This window comes from Podarcis raffonei, chromosome 5, assembly GCF_027172205.1.
Source record: "Podarcis raffonei isolate rPodRaf1 chromosome 5, rPodRaf1.pri, whole genome shotgun sequence".
Classification (NCBI taxonomy): Eukaryota; Metazoa; Chordata; class Lepidosauria; order Squamata; family Lacertidae; genus Podarcis; species Podarcis raffonei.
The window spans coordinates 36296079-36313616 of NC_070606.1; the positions used below are offsets into that span (position 1 = coordinate 36296079).

At 45.3% G+C, this 17538-nt stretch overlaps 1 protein-coding gene across 4 annotated transcripts in view; it reads right to left on the reverse strand.

Moving 5' to 3' along the window:
• Nucleotides 1-17538, reverse strand: part of SGMS1 (sphingomyelin synthase 1) — a 77539-nt gene that overhangs the window by 38301 nt on the left and 21700 nt on the right. For all 4 annotated transcript variants that reach the window (XM_053388621.1, XM_053388619.1, XM_053388620.1 and 1 more), the window contains exon 2: nt 7021-7079. The gene's annotated coding sequence lies outside the window, so the exon portion shown is untranslated. The remainder of the gene's footprint in view (nt 1-7020; nt 7080-17538) is intronic.

A 17538-nucleotide genomic window follows, 5' to 3' on the forward strand; every position in this document is an offset into this window, starting at 1 on the left:
AAGTCAGTCATTTCCATGTCAGTATCCGTTGCCATAGTGGCAGACAAATGCCACCTTTATTGCCTTACCCAAAATCTTATGATGAAGCAGTGTGCTTTTACAAATACACCTTCTAAAGTTGCATCAAAAACACTGAGCAGGTCTCCACAGAAGCTATTAAATATGCTCATTTTGAGAAAGGTTTGTTAAGATGCATGTTAATCAAGTACAATAAATCCCAAGAGATAGATGTGTTTTCCTCTGCTGTCCTTGGCAATTATCCAAGTTCTTAAAAAACACATGAAAAAACCTCCAGAAAGAGTTGTGATCATTTTCCAAGACAACTCAAGGCTTAGAAAATGTGTTCCTCCATGCACAACAGATCTTGCATCTTCTAAAACAACTTTCCTGCTGGCCCCTCCAAACACCCCACCTTCCAACTGGTTATTGGTGTGTAGAAACGGGAGCACCTCTTCATCACTCTAGTGTTTTGCTATACTGTATACTAAGGAGAAAGGTACTTTGGGTGTCATAGTCCATAAATATCAAGGGCATTTGTGCCAGTGTGCTGGAAATGGAGGAAGGGGATAGATCTTCCTTCCCTATATATCTCCAGGGTGGGGAGGGGGAGAGAGAAAGGTGGGCAGGGAATTTAATCTGAGACTGAAATGAATCAGAGAACTTGTAAGGCTCACCTCCACCTTCAGGTAGGCTTTTTTAGGAGCCATCAAAGTTATTCTCAAAGTTCTTGACCTGGGAGAACTTTGCCAGCAATCTCCAGTGATTTCCTTGAAACTTGGTAGTCCAGGTGCCATCAAATCTTTCTGTTAACCAACAACTTAACTGCAGGCTTAGCCACATTATTTATTAGAAGTACATCCTGCCCTTCTAACAGCATGCTCACAAACAGCTTAGCAAAACTGTGAAAAGGAGTATCAAATTAATAAAATTCACAATATCTACTTCTTCCAGAAGGGATGACAAATTGAAGGCTGTTCGTCTCCTCTTAGCAATTGGTAGACCTGTAGCTACACCAGGAATTGAGAGCTTTATTGATTTGAGTACTCCTGGAACTGAAAAATGTGGTTTTCAACAAGGGTGAAGAGATGATCACACTGTGGATAGTGGCAGTTAAAGAAAGCAAACATATATATATATATATCACGAGTTACGGGGCAGTGGTTTGCCAACTTTGTTGTATTGCAGAACACACTGCTAGTTCTTTGGGTTCTCAGCACATTTTTCAGCTCCAGGAGTACTCCAAACAATAGGAATCAAAAGTAAATAAATGTTAACAGCATAGGATCAAAACAATTGGTGTGAGCCGCAGATCTTACAAGCTTTAGACAATGCTGAAGTGAAGGAACTAAATCAAATTCAGTGTTGCCTGTGGGACCCAAGGGTCATCTAGTCCAGCCCCCTGCCATGCAGGAATCTTGACTCAAACATCCATGACAGGTGGCTTAAAAACCTCCATGGAAGGAAAGTCCACCACGTCCCGAGGAAGACTCAGAATCTGAGCATCTGAGAACTTCCTTGCCAGGGAGCTGAAAAACAATAATAGGCATCAAGACACAGTTTGCCCTCTTTTTCACTATGTTGAGCAGAATACCCCCCAAAAATATTTCAAAACTGAGTCAGAACATGGTATGTACTAAGCATGTGTAATCCAGAGTGTTTTTATAAATAAAAATTACTAATGAGGATCAGGATTGGGTACTGCTCAGGCTCAGTATGCCCAAAGCCAAACATGAAGTTCACGAGCTTGAAGGCGTCCCTCGGAAACCCAGGTCCCAAGCCATTTAGAACTTCATTGCTTACTGCAAGCACTTTGAATTATTACTGAGATAGACTAGAGGCCTTTGATCTGAAATTAACTTGGCTGATGGGTTTCAAAAGAACTTCATTGTGATTAACTTCCACTGGATCAGACCCAAAGTCAATTTCCATAATTTCACTACTGTTGCTAACACCAAATCATAAAGGTCAATAACCAGTTCCATCTTCACCAATGGAAAGGTGAGAGAAGATGTGAGGTTATGAAAGAGTCCAAATTTCTAAACACTGGCCATAATCCAGAGCACATGCTGGACTTTCTCCCTGCCAGCTGTGAAAGAGAAAGAACCTGATGTACTCAGAGCTGTTTATCATAGGTGTCACTAGAAGACCTATAATCTGGGCATTGCTCTGAAGTACTGATGTGCAAGATATATTTGTTAATAAACTAGTAGCACTTATCAACTTGCCAGCGGCAACAAGAGCTTGGGCTCTTTTTTTGTGGAAAGAAGAGCTCATTTTGTTTAGCATGACTTTCCTGGAATGACTTGCTATTCCAAGCAGTTCAATAATCCAGTAAGTCTGTGCTTACCAGGAATGAGATAGATAGCATAGGCTAGTTTACATGATGTGGTTTGACGGGAGAAATCCAATTATTTTTTCAAAGGCTTAAGTAACCAAGTTGCAACACTATTACCAGTTCAGTGGAAAACTCATAGTGAAAATGCATCTACATCACAAATACTATACCCTGTCCAGTTAAAATTACTCTGCTTTCAACAGAATAAATTCTACCCCCTGTCAGTATTGCTACACTTTTAATACAGCACATGTCCAGAAACAGGTTTCATTACATTGGCCCATTTATTAGGTTCAAAATAGCATGCAATGGAGTTTTTATTTACTTTGTGATTACACTGTCTTTGCAACTTACTGAGGTCATGTCCTCTTTGCAACTCTTGTACTGCCAGGATTTCAACAAAAACTGAAAGGGCACTTTATGAACTGTAATATATAACAAGTCAAGAACTGGATGTTACTCTGAACGAGACTGCAATGTTCACTGGGAAATTATATGCGATACTATCAAGAGAATAAAAAGGTAAAGGTACCCCTGCCCATACGGGCCAGTTGTGTCCGACTCTAGGGTTGTGCGCCCATTTCACTTAAGAGGCCGGGGGCCAGCGCTGTCCGGAGACACTTCCGGGTCATGTGGCCAGCGTGACGAAGCTGCTCTGGTGAGCCGGCACCAGCGCAGCACATGGAAACGCTGTTTACCTTCCCGCTATTAAGCGGTACCTATTTATCTACTTGCACATAGGGTGCTTTCGAACTGCTAGGTGGGCAGGAGCTGGGACCGAAAGACGGGAGCTCACCCCACTGCGGGGATTTGAACCGCCAACCATACGATCGGCAAGCCCTAGGCACTGTGGTTTTACCCACAGCGCCACCCGCGTCCCCTATCAAGAGAATAGCAGCAAGCAATAATACAGTTGTACCTTGGATGCTGAACGCCTTGCAAATTAAACGTTTTGGCTCCCAAACGCCGCAAACCCGGAAGTGAGTGTTCCAGTTTGCTAACGTTCTTTAGAACCCGAACATCCGTCGGGGCTTCTACGACTTCCAATTGGTCGCAGGAGTTTCCTGTAGCCAATTGGAAGCCGTGCCTTAGTTTCTGAACGTTTTGGAAGTCGGATGGACTTCCAGAATGGATTCCGTTCTGACTTCCGAGGTAAAACTGTATGCCGAGTATGAACAATTACCATCATATCTACTTCACCACTGTTTAACTCACCAGTGGAATTCTACAATGGTGAAATTGGGAAAGAGTCCCAAAAAGGCACAATGCATCATTTAAAATTGGAGGGTGGTATGAGAGGGTGGGGTCAGGAACCTATCTTAATAGAAACTGCACAGGCAGGGGTGTGGGAAGCAAACCTCCCTTTCTCTTAGAGAATGATCAATTCCTCAGTAAGTATGGCAAAAGAAAAATTCAAAAACATGGAGGGAAAGCTCCAATCCTTCAGGTAGCAAGGCCTGATTAATAGTTGCTAAAATAGGTTATGTTATGGTTTATTTCTATGCTGCTTTTTGACCCAACGACCCCCTAAACAGTGAATATATTAATACAGAATAAATATGCAGTAAAAATACAACACATACAGTAAATCAAAACAATGTACGACAACAGCATCACAAAATACCTGCCAGCCACACTGGGTATGAGTTTGTAAGCTGCATTCATGCTCTCACTACAGATACAGCTCCCCTGCATAACTTTCTCCCAGAAACCAAGTTAACCCATATCCCTCCCACCCCATGCCTCAGCTGCCACAACCTCTCACCTAGAAGCAAGCCCATCTACAAACAATCGCCCAGGAAGAGTGCCCTCACTCTCATCATGGCACAAAAAAGTGGGGAAACCCTTTCGGTGTTTCACCCTTCCAGACCATCCCATTAGCGCTGGCCTGCCAGCACTAACCCACCACCAACAGAGGCTTTCCCATTGGAAGCCAGCTACAGTTGTGGCAAAATTCATGCTCTTTACTGGCAGGTCTAGCTAGCCAAACTTTCTGTTTCCACTGACAGGCTGCAACAGAAAAGGGCTGGGGGGGCTAAGGCTGCTATCCTAGCCTCCTAGCGAGCATCAGTCATGTTACGGCTACCTGCTTCCTCTCTGATCCAGTGGTGGCTAGACTCAAGAGGGAATGGAAATCTTCATCAACCAATAGATCTTGGGAAGAAGTAGGCTCCTACTGGATGAGAAGAGACACTACCCATTGTGGAGTGCTGTCTGGTACAAGCAGAAATGAATGTACACTGCAGTTACCCTTTCTGACATAGGCTGTCTTACAAACCTAGGTATATGGAGGTCTAACCCTTCAAATAATTTCATATGGTATGCTCGGCTCTATGAAGAAGTGACAGTTTTTCAAATATTTGGTTCATTGCACCCAACTGGCATATTCTACACTAAAAAAAGAACCATTGTTACATTTATGTTAACACTCAATATTTTTCTTTCGCAGCAGGTATTATATCCCTGACTGCACAAGGAGACTTGTCTATTTATCAGAACCAGAATGCATCACTTATTCATCATAATCTTTTTTATTATGTACCTAAGGATACATTGTCTTTATTCTACAGACACAGGAGAATAACTAGGACAAATTATTCCATATCAGTGACAAACTCTTTTTCCAACCTGCTGTAAACCTCTGGCTGGAGCTAGCAGGATCAACATTCATCATTTCTGAATTAAGTACACCAACTGAATTTGGGGTGGGTGAGGTGTTATTTTTTATTCGGTTTTTGTATTAATTTTTGGCTATGCATTTTGTAGGGTAATTCTCTTCTACTTGTACTATTATCTGACAACTGATCTTGGAATCTGTACTTGATGTTTTATTACAGTATGATTATTTTTTTAAAAAATCCTTATATTTATTCTCATAAGGCTAGGCAAGAAAGCGTGGGGGTTTTTTTGTTTGTTTTGCATGAACATCCTACAGTGCTCTCACAGTCATCATAGAATGAACTACTGAAGAAACCCTGTGGCAGACAAACTGCAATACAATCCCAAATGCACCATTACAAACTGGGGGGGGGGGGGAGGAACCAAGCAAGGTGGTTTCTGCTGCATCTGCTCTAAAACTAATTCCTCTTCTCTAACCCTACATTTTTCCCCTCCCAATATTGCCTCAAGTATTTTTCTTAGATGTGTTAAAATATTCAGAACAGGAATATTCCTTCAAGCGAAACGCAAATTACTTATTTCTCAAACCCTTAATTAAAACGTGTTGTAAGAAAATTAGCATTTAAGTAAAAGGTGGGGGGACTGCATGAATAACTCTGCCTCACAGCATGGGATGGGAACACATGGGAGTCTTGGCCCTTCCAAATCCAATCTGTGTACAGTGCGAGTCTGCATGGGGAATACATAGAAAAACACATGAACCTCCTAGCAGAACAAATGACATTTTATCTGTGTAAAGTGATTGATTCAAAACGTTAATAAGCAAAGTTACAACCATGGCGATCTCCTGGTGCTGTTGGAAACAAACACCCATCAGTCCCAGCCAATGGCGAAGCTGCATGCTCCAGCAGTGGGGGTGGAGAGCAGGCGTGGCTGGCGCACATCCCGGGGGCGTGGTGTGCATCCCAGGGGCATGGCGCGCTACCTGGCACGGCAGAGGGGGTACGCGGTGCATTCAGGGGGCAGCCATGATAGATCCCCCCTCCCCCATGGTGCCAGGGGCAATGCTCTCCCCCTGCCCCCCCATTCCTCTGCCCGTGGTCCCAACAATGCATAGGGATGATGGGAATTGTAGGCCACCGAGGCCAGAAAGGCATCACTGATCTAGAGGGTAGGAACATTAAAATAAGAGGTGGGGGTCACACTGAAACATCCACACTTTGACTCCTTTAAAGTTAATACATCTAAATTTGACTTAGTATATGAAAGAGCAGCTATATAATTGTAACATCATGTGGGCAACAACACTGGAGAGAGCAGGGTGCTCACTGTTAATGAAGCCTCTTTCAGCAATGGGCTTTCATTAAGATCCAAAATTTCCACGTTTTGCTCAGCTGATATACATGTTGTCAGTTTTTGGTCTTCTGAAATTACGCTTTTATGTGCTCCAACTATAACCACAAAGGGATTGTCTGCAGTTGTTGTTTTTTAGTCTTTTAAAACTATTGGTATATTTATGTGTTGCCCAATTAATTCAAGGGCAGCTTTTTAGTAATCAAAATATTTTTAATTTAATTTAATTAACTGACTGATCAGTGAAAAGCTTTACAGGGGTAGAAAATGTACACTTGCATAATAATAGGTAAGCAATTTAACAATACCAAGCAAAAAAGAAAAACAAGTTGTGAATAAGTATAATAGAGGGGCTGACAAAACCACAAATCCCCCTTCAGCCAGGCAACTCACTAGGGGGTCTTGGGCCAGTCACTATTTTTCAGCCTAATCTGCCTAACAAGATAAGGGGGGGGAGGCAGAGAATACTACTGATGCTACCTTGAGCGTCTTCAAAGAAGGTATAAATGCAGCAAACAAATTTGTAATTTTTAATCACTTTTTTCCCAAAGGCTATGCAAAGTTTTTTGAAAAAACATTAACCACATAGGTGAAAAGCACCTTAACAAACCACTCATTACACAAACTGCCCCAGAATAACCATTGACATAGTTTCAGATAAGTGCATTCTATTTTCTAAATTGAACAAACTCAACAGAATAGTGGGAATTTACCATCATAATGCAATTTTCCATCTGAGATTAATCTTCTTCTTAGCTTCAAACGTCTCTTTCTAGAAAGAGAGAGAGAGAGAGAATATGAGTAAGCCTATAGTTCTTTTTTAATATTTCAGATAATTATAGCTTTCAGAGTGAATGCATTCCCCATTGCTTAGTTTCTCATTCTTGAACACTGGATACACAAAAGGGGGTTATCATCATTACCTATCCCATGCACACAATACTTTTGCTGCAGCTTGGCTTCCCAAACTATGCACGTGAAACAACACTCAAGGGTGTGTGCATTCTTCCCTGCAGGCAGCTTATCTTTGTGTAAAAAAACAAACAAACAAAAAACCTCCTGAAGGGGTCCTAGATTCAGGCATGATATTGCTCAAATATTCTCAAACTATTATTTCTCCCATGGCTTGTGCACTGTAACCAACCATATTAATTACATACATTAACAGGCTAAAGCATTATTTTTCTTTATGGCCAGCAGTTTTCTTTGCCAGGTTTTTCTGATGCTGAAAGCATGGGCGTAGGGAAGAGGGGGTAGCTGCCCCCCCATTCAAGTAAATAAATAAAAATGCTTAACTAACTAGCCAATTGCATCACAGATAACTTGGTTCTGCCCACCAAAACATAAAGCCTGCCCCCCCCCATTAAGTCCTGGCTACGCCAATGTGCTTAAGTACCAGATTTAGTTACCGTATTTTTCGCACCATAGGACGCACTTTTTCCCTCCTAAAAAGCAAGGGAAAATGTGTGTGCGTCCTATGGAGCGAATGCAGGCTTTCGCTGAAGCCTGGAAAGTGAGAGGGGTCGGTGCGCACCGACCCTTCTCGCTCTCCAGGCTTCAGTAAGCTATCCGCTAGCCGTGGGAGACCCAGCTCTCCCACGGCTAGCGGAGCGCTGCATTAATCCCGAAGCTTGGGGCGTGCGGAGCTCAGCGCGCCCCAAGCTTCTGGGTGCCGGCAAGGGTGCCCCAAGCTTCGGGATTAGCGCTCCGCTAGCCGTGTCTAGGCTGCGGATAGCAGCCTGCTTCCCGGAGCGTCGGGCGCCCTGAAAGCAGAGTGCCCGGCGCTTCAGGAACACATCCGCAGCCTAGGCAACCCTGCGGGAGATCCCGCAGGGATGTCTAGGCTGCGGATAGCAGCCTGCTTCCCGGAGCGTCGGGCGCCCTGAAAGCAGAGCGCCCGGCGCTTCGGGAAGACATCCGCAGCCTAGGCAACCCTGCGGGAGATCCCGCAGGGATGTCTAGGCTGCGGATAGCAGCCTGCTTCCCGGAGCGTCGGGCGCCCTGAAAGCAGAGCGCCCGGCGCTTCGGGAAGACATCCGCAGCCTAGGCAACCCTGCGGGAGGTCCCGCAGGGATGTCTAGGCTGCGGATAGCAGCCTGCTTCCCGGAGCGTCGGGCGCCCTGAAAGCAGAGCGCCCGGCGCTTCGGGAACACATCCGCAGGGTGGGGAGCCCTGCAGGAGTTCCCGCAAGGCTCCCCACGCTGCGGATAGCAGCCTGCCGCCCGGCGGGCGGGGCGCCCTGAATCAGAGCGCCCCTCGCGCCAGGCAGACATCCGCAGGGTGGGGAGCCCTGCAGGAGTTCCCTGCAAGGCTCCCCACGCTGCGGATAGCAGCCTGCCGCCCGGCGGGCGGGGCGCCCTGAAGCAGAGCGCCCCGCGCGCCAGGCAGACATCCGCAGGGTGGGGAGCCCTGCAGGAGTTCCCTGCAAGGCTCCCCACGCTGCGGATAGCAGCCTGCCGCCCGGCGGGCGGGGCGCCCTGAAGCAGAGTGCCCCGCGCGCCAGGCAGACATCCGCAGGGTGGGGAGCCCTGCAGGAGTTCCCGCAAGGCTCCCCACGCTGCGGATAGCAGCCTGCCGCCCGGCGGGCGGGGCGCCCTGAATCAGAGCGCCCCGCGCGCCAGGCAGACATCCGCAGGGTGGGGAGCCCTGCAGGAGTTCCCGCAAGGCTCCCCACGCTGCGGATAGCAGCCTGCCGCCCGGCGGGCGGGGCGCCCTGAATCAGAGCGCCCCTCGCGCCAGGCAGATATCCGCAGGGTGGGGAGCCCTGCAGGAGTTCCCTGCAAGGCTCCCCACGCTGCGGATAGCAGCCTGCCGCCCGGCGGACGGGGCGCCCTGAAGCAGAGCGCCCCGCGCGCCAGGCAGACATCCGCAGGGTGGGGAGCCCTGCAGGAGTTCCCTGCAAGGCTCCCCACGCTGCGGATAGCAGCCTGCCGCCCGGCGGGCGGGGCGCCCTGAATCAGAGCGCCCCGCGCGCCAGGCAGACATCCGCAGGGTGGGGAGCCCTGCAGGAGTTCCCTGCAAGGCTCCCCACGCTGCGGATAGCAGCCTGCCGCCCGGCGGGCGGGGCGCCCTGAAGCAGAGTGCCCCGCGCGCCAGGCAGACATCCGCAGGGTGGGGAGCCCTGCAGGAGTTCCCTGCAAGGCTCCCCACGCTGCGGATAGCAGCCTGCCGCCCGGCGGGCGGGGCGCCCTGAAGCAGAGCGCCCCGCGCGCCAGGCAGACATCCGCAGGGTGGGGAGCCCTGCAGGAGTTCCCTGCAAGGCTCCCCACGCTGCGGATAGCAGCCTGCCGCCCGGCGGGCGGGGCGCCCTGAAGCAGAGCGCCCCGCGCGCCAGGCAGACATCCGCAGGGTGGGGAGCCCTGCAGGAGTTCCCTGCAAGGCTCCCCACGCTGCGGATAGCAGCCTGCCGCCCGGCGGGCGGGGCGCCCTGAAGCAGAGCGCCCCGCGCGCCAGGCAGACATCCGCAGGGTGGGGAGCCCTGCAGGAGTTCCCTGCAAGGCTCCCCACGCTGCGGATAGCAGCCTGCCGCCCGGCGGGCGGGGCGCCCTGAAGCAGAGCGCCCCGCGCGCCAGGCAGACATCAGCCAGCCCCACAAGCTCGGGGGACAGCAGGGAGGCGCAGCGCCACTATCCCGCTGTTTCTCGACCTGGTTCGGTTTCCCTGACCTGCTTTTGGGGGGAAAATAAAGGGAATTTTTTTTCCCTTTATTTCCCCCCAAAAAAACTAGGTGCGCCCTATGGTCCGGTGCGTCCAATCGTGCGAAAAATACGGTACTCTTTAATTAGGAATAACTTAGAAATTTTGCTTATGATGCCTACGACACAGATGAAATCCAGTGTAAGTTTGGATTTTGCCCTCAAATGAAGCATCGTCAATGTGTTTTATAGCCATAATTTTACTGTTATTTCTTACTGTGAATAATGACTTGGAAAGTATGTTGATAACTTCTAAAACAAACTAGTTCCCTCCGCCATCAAAAGCTGCGCAGTATGTGCACTAGGAAACAGCAACGGATACTGATATTATGGGTAATGTTATTTTTGGTCTCAGAGCATAATTGATTGCTATGTTAGGGATCAGGAAGGATTTTCCACATTTTTCCGATCTGGTGGCTGACTCAGGCAAGAAAGGAAATGTTGACCTTTCTGTGCAGCATGAAGGATTGTTATATCCCTGCCTGAGTCACAGGAGAACCATTTTACTGTGCATACCTATCCTCCTAGCATCCAAAGCAATCAGTACTTTATGCTAATGTGACAAGCCCAATTAACAGGAAACAAATAGTAAGCCAACGGTATTATCTCAACAGCATGGGGCCCCCAACAGTCATTTGATTCAGCGGTACATAGAGAAACTGCTGTCCTTGCCACCATTACAAATCCACACCATGTTCCACAGAAAGATACAATATGAATTATTGGGAAATATAATGGGAAAAGTCCACATTTCATGGATTTAAATAAAAGACTGCAACTACACATGTGTTCCTCTGGGAACATACTATTAGCTTCCATATTTTGGAGCAGTGGCATCTAATACCACATGTCCTATGAGTAGCGCAGGCATTAAGCACTCGCCTTTTCCATCTTGAGTTACATTAACAATGCAATTCTAATCATGTCTACTTAGAAGAAAATCCTACTGAATTCAACAGATAAGTGGGGTTAGCACTTGAAGCCCAATCTATCTTCTTGACCGAGAGCTCTTGTATCATAAACCTGGCCAACCCAAGGAAATTTTGAAGTTAAATGTTAAGGAGTTAAATCTAACCCTTTTCAATGTTCAATCTACCCAATCCTAAAATCTGTGACCCAAGCTTTGGTACTGATTGTGAAGATTCTCTATCTAAGCCAAGTCCATTATGTAATTTCAGTAATCTTTCATACTAACCCTCATTAGCTTGGCACATTCTCCAGGGTATCTTGGGTCATGTGTTACATACTGTTCCCCTTTCCAGTCAATAAATTAAGGCACATATACACAAAAATCGTATAGATCATGCAACAGCATTCTGCCTATTTGTTGTGAATTAGGGATGGCTGAAGATCTCCAATTAGCTGATAGTAACGCCATCCTTATTCCAAAATCAGTGGTAATACCATTTCCTACTGCTCCTTCCCAGTTTAAGGCCCTATACAAAGAAAGCCAGTCTTCCTCCCTTATGTTGACCTCTACAGTCCTAATAGGAGTGTTGGCCATTCCCACCATGTAGTGGTACCTCGGGTTAAGAACTTAATTCGTTCTGGAGGTCCGTTCTTAACCTGAAACTGTTCTTAACCTGAGGTACCACTCCCGCTACTGCCACACCGCCATGCAATTTCTGTTCTCATCCTGAAGCAAAGTTCTTAACCCGAGGTACTATTTCTGGGTTAGTGGAGTCTGTAACCTGAAGCGTCTGTAACTCGAGGTACCACTGTACGCAGCATGGCAAAGCATCTTCACCCCGGTGCATCCGTCTCATGAAGGTAAGGCAGCTGGCAGTGGGTGGGTGGCGGGCCAAGTCGGCCTGGCCAGGTGGGGGGGTGGCGTGTGACATCATGCACACGCAATGCCCCCCCAAATGTTGGAGGGACCCCTGCATATATCTGTTTACACTTCCATTCTTGCAGCTGTCAAATAATCATAGAATAGTAGATTTGGAGGGGGACCCAAGGGTCATCTAGTCCAACCCCCTGAAATGCAGGAATCTGACAGGTGGCCATCCAGCCTCTGCTTAAAAACCTTCAATGAAGGAGAAACCACCACCTCTCATAGGAGTCTTTTAAACTGTCAAAGTTCTTCCTGTTTAGTCAGAATCTCCTTACTCGTAACTTGAATCCACTGGTCATCTTCACGTTTGATTAGCATTCCCTCAATACATTAATCCAAGTTGTTTATAAATATGTTGAACAACAGCGAGCCCAGGGTAGAATCCTGCAGCACCCCACCTGTCACCTTCCCCCCAGAATGATGAGGAGACGCTAGTGAGCACTTTCAGGCAAATTCTTTATTACCGTATTTTTCGGCCCGAGCTTCCCCCGACCCCAGAACAGGCAGCTCTCCACAAGCCGTGGGAGAGCTCTCCAGGCTTCAGCAAAAGCCTGCATTCACCCCATAGGACGCACACACATTTCCCCTTCATTTTTGGAGGGGGAAAAGTGCGTCCTAAAGGGCGAAAAATACGGTATTTCTTTTTTTCCCCCTCACCTGTACTGTGTTCCCTGTGTTTCCTGCAAGTATTTTGTTCTAGCTTTGCCTTTCTTAGCATTCCTCTCTCTTCTGAGTGTCAGTACAGTACAAGGTGAACTTTTCGTCACTGTTACAGTTAGTACATTGTTTTTGTCTAATCAAGCATCATCTCACTTTCTACGACAAGACCAAATAAGCTCACATTAACCTGCTATCCTCTGCATAAGAAATAATTCAAAATAGAAAGCAATTCCCTTTCCTTACCAAAAGACTGCAAGTTTTTAAAATATTTGCCATTTCCCTGCAACCATCAGGATGTAGTACAAGTAATTTAATATATTTGTATCTGTATATGAACTGAATAATTATTTGATTGCTATACTGTACTAAATATCAAAAAACCTCACCCAAATATAAAAGCCAGCAAATGGGGGGGGAATAACCTGACATTTCTCTGGCATACAATTATGTTGAAATTCAAAGCAATCATCAGACAAAAAATTAATATAAACATTATGAGTCACAGCGTTGGTCTGTGCGAACCTCGCGTATCTATCAGCCTGGGGGTCCTTGCAACAGGAATCTCACCTGCAATATCAACAGTTGGGAATATAGGTGTGGTGTTACCACACAGGGAATTTAATCTGGTTCAAACAGGGTCAACATTTCCTTGCTTAAAACAAAGTACTTCACATGGAAATATAATTGTACCTGAAAGAATTATCCATGAAATATTCCAGAAGTAGGATTCTAGCTCAAATGTTTGGGTTTTTGGTTTTTTGTTTTTTAAAGGAACTGTTGCCTAAACTATGGGAAGTGACGACTGTCAATTTAGCAAATGAATGGCCTATTTAAAAGTGAATATAAAGGGGTGCAGGATGCGGGTGGCGCTGTGGGTTAAACCACAGAGCCTAGAACTTGTTGATCAGAAGGTCGGCGGTTCGAATACCTGTGACGGGGTGAGCTCCCGTTTTTCAGTCCCTGCTCCTGCCAACCTAGCAGTTCAAAAGCACATCAAAGTGCAAGTAGATAAATAGGTACCGCTCTGGTGGGAAGGTAAATGGAGTTTCCGTGCGCTGCTCTGGTTCGCCAGAAGCGGCTTAGTCATGCTGGCCACATGACCCGGAAGCTGTACGCCGGCTCCCTCGGCCAATAAAGCGAGATGAGCACCGCAACCCCAGAGTCGGTCACGACTGGACCTAATGGTCAGGGGTTACCTTACCTTTACCTTATAAAGGGGTGCAAAAGAAGTTTGTTTTTTTAAAAAAACAATGAACCTGGGCTTCTCTTGTCATGTTTCTAAGGAACAAGCCTTCATTTGGAATTCAAGACAAATATCCTTTTTAAAAACACATTTTAAATTACAACCTTCTAATAATAGAAATCAGTCACTACCGGTTATTTTGTAATTTGTGAAACATTAAACAGCAAATGAGAATTAGATAGTTTCATTTTCAGAGATTGGCAGGAAAGTCCAACACTGTTGCATTTGATTTCATAAAAGGAAATTTATCTAAAATGACAGGGCTAATAAAAAAGTTAAAAGGGAAAGCCAATGGATTCAATTCTCTCCAGAACACTGTGGGTGGATCCAACTAAGTTTTTGTATGAGTAGAATGAGGTTCGCTCGTGCAATGGGACTTCCCCAGTCTCCCCCCCCCCAAAAAAAAATCTGCTCTGGAGGGCTGGGGGGAAACCCAGAATAGGTTCAGGGGGTTTGGGGCATGAATTTCCACTTTTATATTTTAACACTATACTGAATTGCACCTTTGGGGATTAATCAAAAACGCATTCAAAGAAGCTGAGCTGGAATGCATACTGTCACATGAAGGGTTGGTTTTCATTAGAAGCATGGTAGGGAAGGGGTTAAGCCTCTCCTCCTGTGCACCGTACTCTGGATGAATATTGCCTTCCCTGAACCTATGCTGAAGTTAGACAATATGTTAAATCATGTGGTTAGCAACCATGTAAGGGGATTTTGAAAAATACTAGGTACTAACTTTACGGATGCATCCTCTCTACAAGAAAAGTCCACAGTTTCAACACTTTGTAGTTCAGCAAAAGGGAAATTACAGAGGAACATGATCAACGTTCATAAAAACCTTGCAAGGGTGTAGAGTCTAGATGAAGCTTCTTTTTCCACCCCTCCCTCAATATACTGAACCTCAGGCCATCCAATTAAGTCAAAAAGTGGAAGATTCAGAACAGACAAAATGGACTTCTTCGCATTGTGCAAAAACTATGAAATTAGGCAACACAAGATGTGGTGATGGCCACTACCCTGGAGGCTTCTAAAGGGGATTGGACAAACTCATATCAATGATACGATGGCTATCTGCTACCTCCAGGATCAGAATGTGCCACTTTTTATTTATTTGTTCCTTTATGATCAATTTTAATTAAGGTTTTCCAACACACTATACAATAAGAAACTAACTAATCTAGAAAGAAATAATAGAGAACAATATATAAAAAAGGAAAGAAGGCAGGAGGGGGGAAACAAAATAGTAACAACCGCCATAATAGTACTGATTCTAATAAACACGAAGTTATATATTTATGTACATAGGTCTCTATCATCATTTAATCTTAATCTTCCATCTACATACAGAGTTTCCTCCTCCTAGCTCCCACCTGGGAGGCTTCCCCCCTTTCTCAGCCTCATACCCAGAGAAAGACCATATACTTGAATACAACCCTGTCTTGCCTAAAGCCACCCAGAGAGTGCCAAGTCTTAAAATGGAGATGAGTACCCGTAGCTCAGCTGTGTGTTTTTAAACTAGAAGGGAACCCGCTGGATTTCATAGAATCATAGAATTGTAAAGTTGAAGGGGCCTTAAGAATCATGTAGTCCAATGCCTGGAATGCAGGAATATGCAGCTGTCCTGTACTTGCAACCTTGGCATTAATCAGCACCATGCTCTTATCAACTGAGCTACCAATCCTCATACTGCAGCCTTATGCAAACACAGTGTTGTAACTTAACCCCAGCAACAGTATAAGCACACCTGCTTGGCTGGAGATTATTGCTACTTGGTCAGCCAGAAAAAGAGAAAAATTGTTTTACTAACATATCACATCTAGCCTATTGGATGCTAGAAACCCTTCATGTCAAATGGTGAAATTTTAGACACATATATTTCTATGCTTCTTAACTATGAATCAGAACGGTGGTCCAGTATATGGGATGTTGGACTTTGATTGAGGACCCTGCACTCAGAAAGACTCACCGAATAATACTCAATAGGGCTGTTGTGAAGATTAATGTTGTATTACCCCTACCTGAGTTTTAGGTCTGCAGTCTCTTTGAATAAATTAACCCGAATCCATCCATTTATCGGCAACAAGAGGAGAGTAGGGATATAGATTTCTACATATGTGCAACTCTTAAGTGTTTGCTTTACTTTTTTTAGTCTTCCTTTATTTCTATGAGACAAAATAGCAGCTACGTACTTGAAAATCACAGAAATGTCAAAGTTGAAGGGTTTTTAAAAAGAGAGTCCTAATGCAAATGAGTTCCAATAATCAATTCTGTAGTGGAGAACAAAACAAAAAAAAGGTGAAAATATATGCATCCACTACTAAAACTATTCATACTATTGCAAATAATGATGTTCCTAAATGGAAAGAACACTGCTAATTGCCTGCTGTCTGAAACCAGAATTTGATAAATAAGTTCAATTATTTTCCCTTGTAAATCCTTAATGGCACCTTGTCTGGCACAGGATATTTATTCTTATTGAAGGTTTGCAAAACCTGGCAGGTGCTATGAGACTTCCTTTATCTAGGCAATAAATGGTTAAAGCTGGGAGAATATTTATTTGAAGCATGTATCATATTTACCGTGCAAGATGATCTAGAAGAAAATAACAGTTTCTTGGTTTTTTTTAAAGCCAGGCAATGAAATAACGCCACTACAAAACATTCCCCAAACGGAAACAGTTTTACTTCCAAAATGCACTTTCTCACTATGTTAGAAGTGGGTGTAATATCCCATGTTCAAATAGCCAATTTAACTTAGAATCTTAACAGTTGCCTTTGAGATAACATCATTCCTCAGTCTACATCTACTTTGCAGGCTCACCGTGAGGCTAAGATCCTGCTCTAAAACCCATGGGGAAAGGGTTAGATGCAAATCAATCAAAACCAATAAAATTCTTTAAGATCCCACTGATTTCAACACAACTCACTTTAAAAAAGAATGTGTAAACAACAGGTAAGTTCCAAAGAGCATCAATGGCCAACACTAAGGGTAGTCAATGTGATGTGCTCCAGATGATGTGGGACTACAACTGTCATCATCTCTGCTTATTGGTCATGCTGCCTGGGGCTGCTGAGAGCTGAAGTTCAACAACATCTGGAAAGCACCATGTTGGCTAGACCTGACCAACACATACTAAAGGCATACTTCTGAGTAGACATGGACAAGATAACTGTACATCCCAATGAGTTAAATGGAGCTTAGTCACAGGTATAGTAGGATTACAGCCTTGGGTGGTTTGTTTTTACTTGATTAAATGAACTGCTGTAGCTAGCTTCTTATATTTATTGGAAGCTGCTCCAGAAACTCCTATAGCCCACTGGGTGTAAGGACATTTGGCCGCCTATCTCCCTCTGGACTCCGGCATAAGTAAATATGTACATAAGGGACTGAATGGCAATCAACATTTACATCCATTTAATACAAACAACATACATTGATTATCAGGTTTCACTGAGATAAAGAAGGGTGGGGAATCTGTGGCCCTCAGCTTAATTTAGGGAGGTGGGGGAGTCTGCAAGGAGAGATGGAGGGTGAATACTAAAACGAATGGAGCAATGTGAAGAGAAAGGGGGAAAGCCCTATTCAAGCATGCAATTCAGACCTCAGACTACAGCAATTTCTTCCTTCCAAGGTAACCCACTAGGGCAGGGGTCAGCAAACTTTTCCAACTGTCCCTCAGACCTTGTGGGGGACCGTGTCATGTGACAAAGACACATGAGAGCAGAAGCAGCAAAGCAGGCTGGGAAGTGCTGGGACTGCACAATCATTTGGGCCTACTAAGGTTATTCAGGCCTAACTG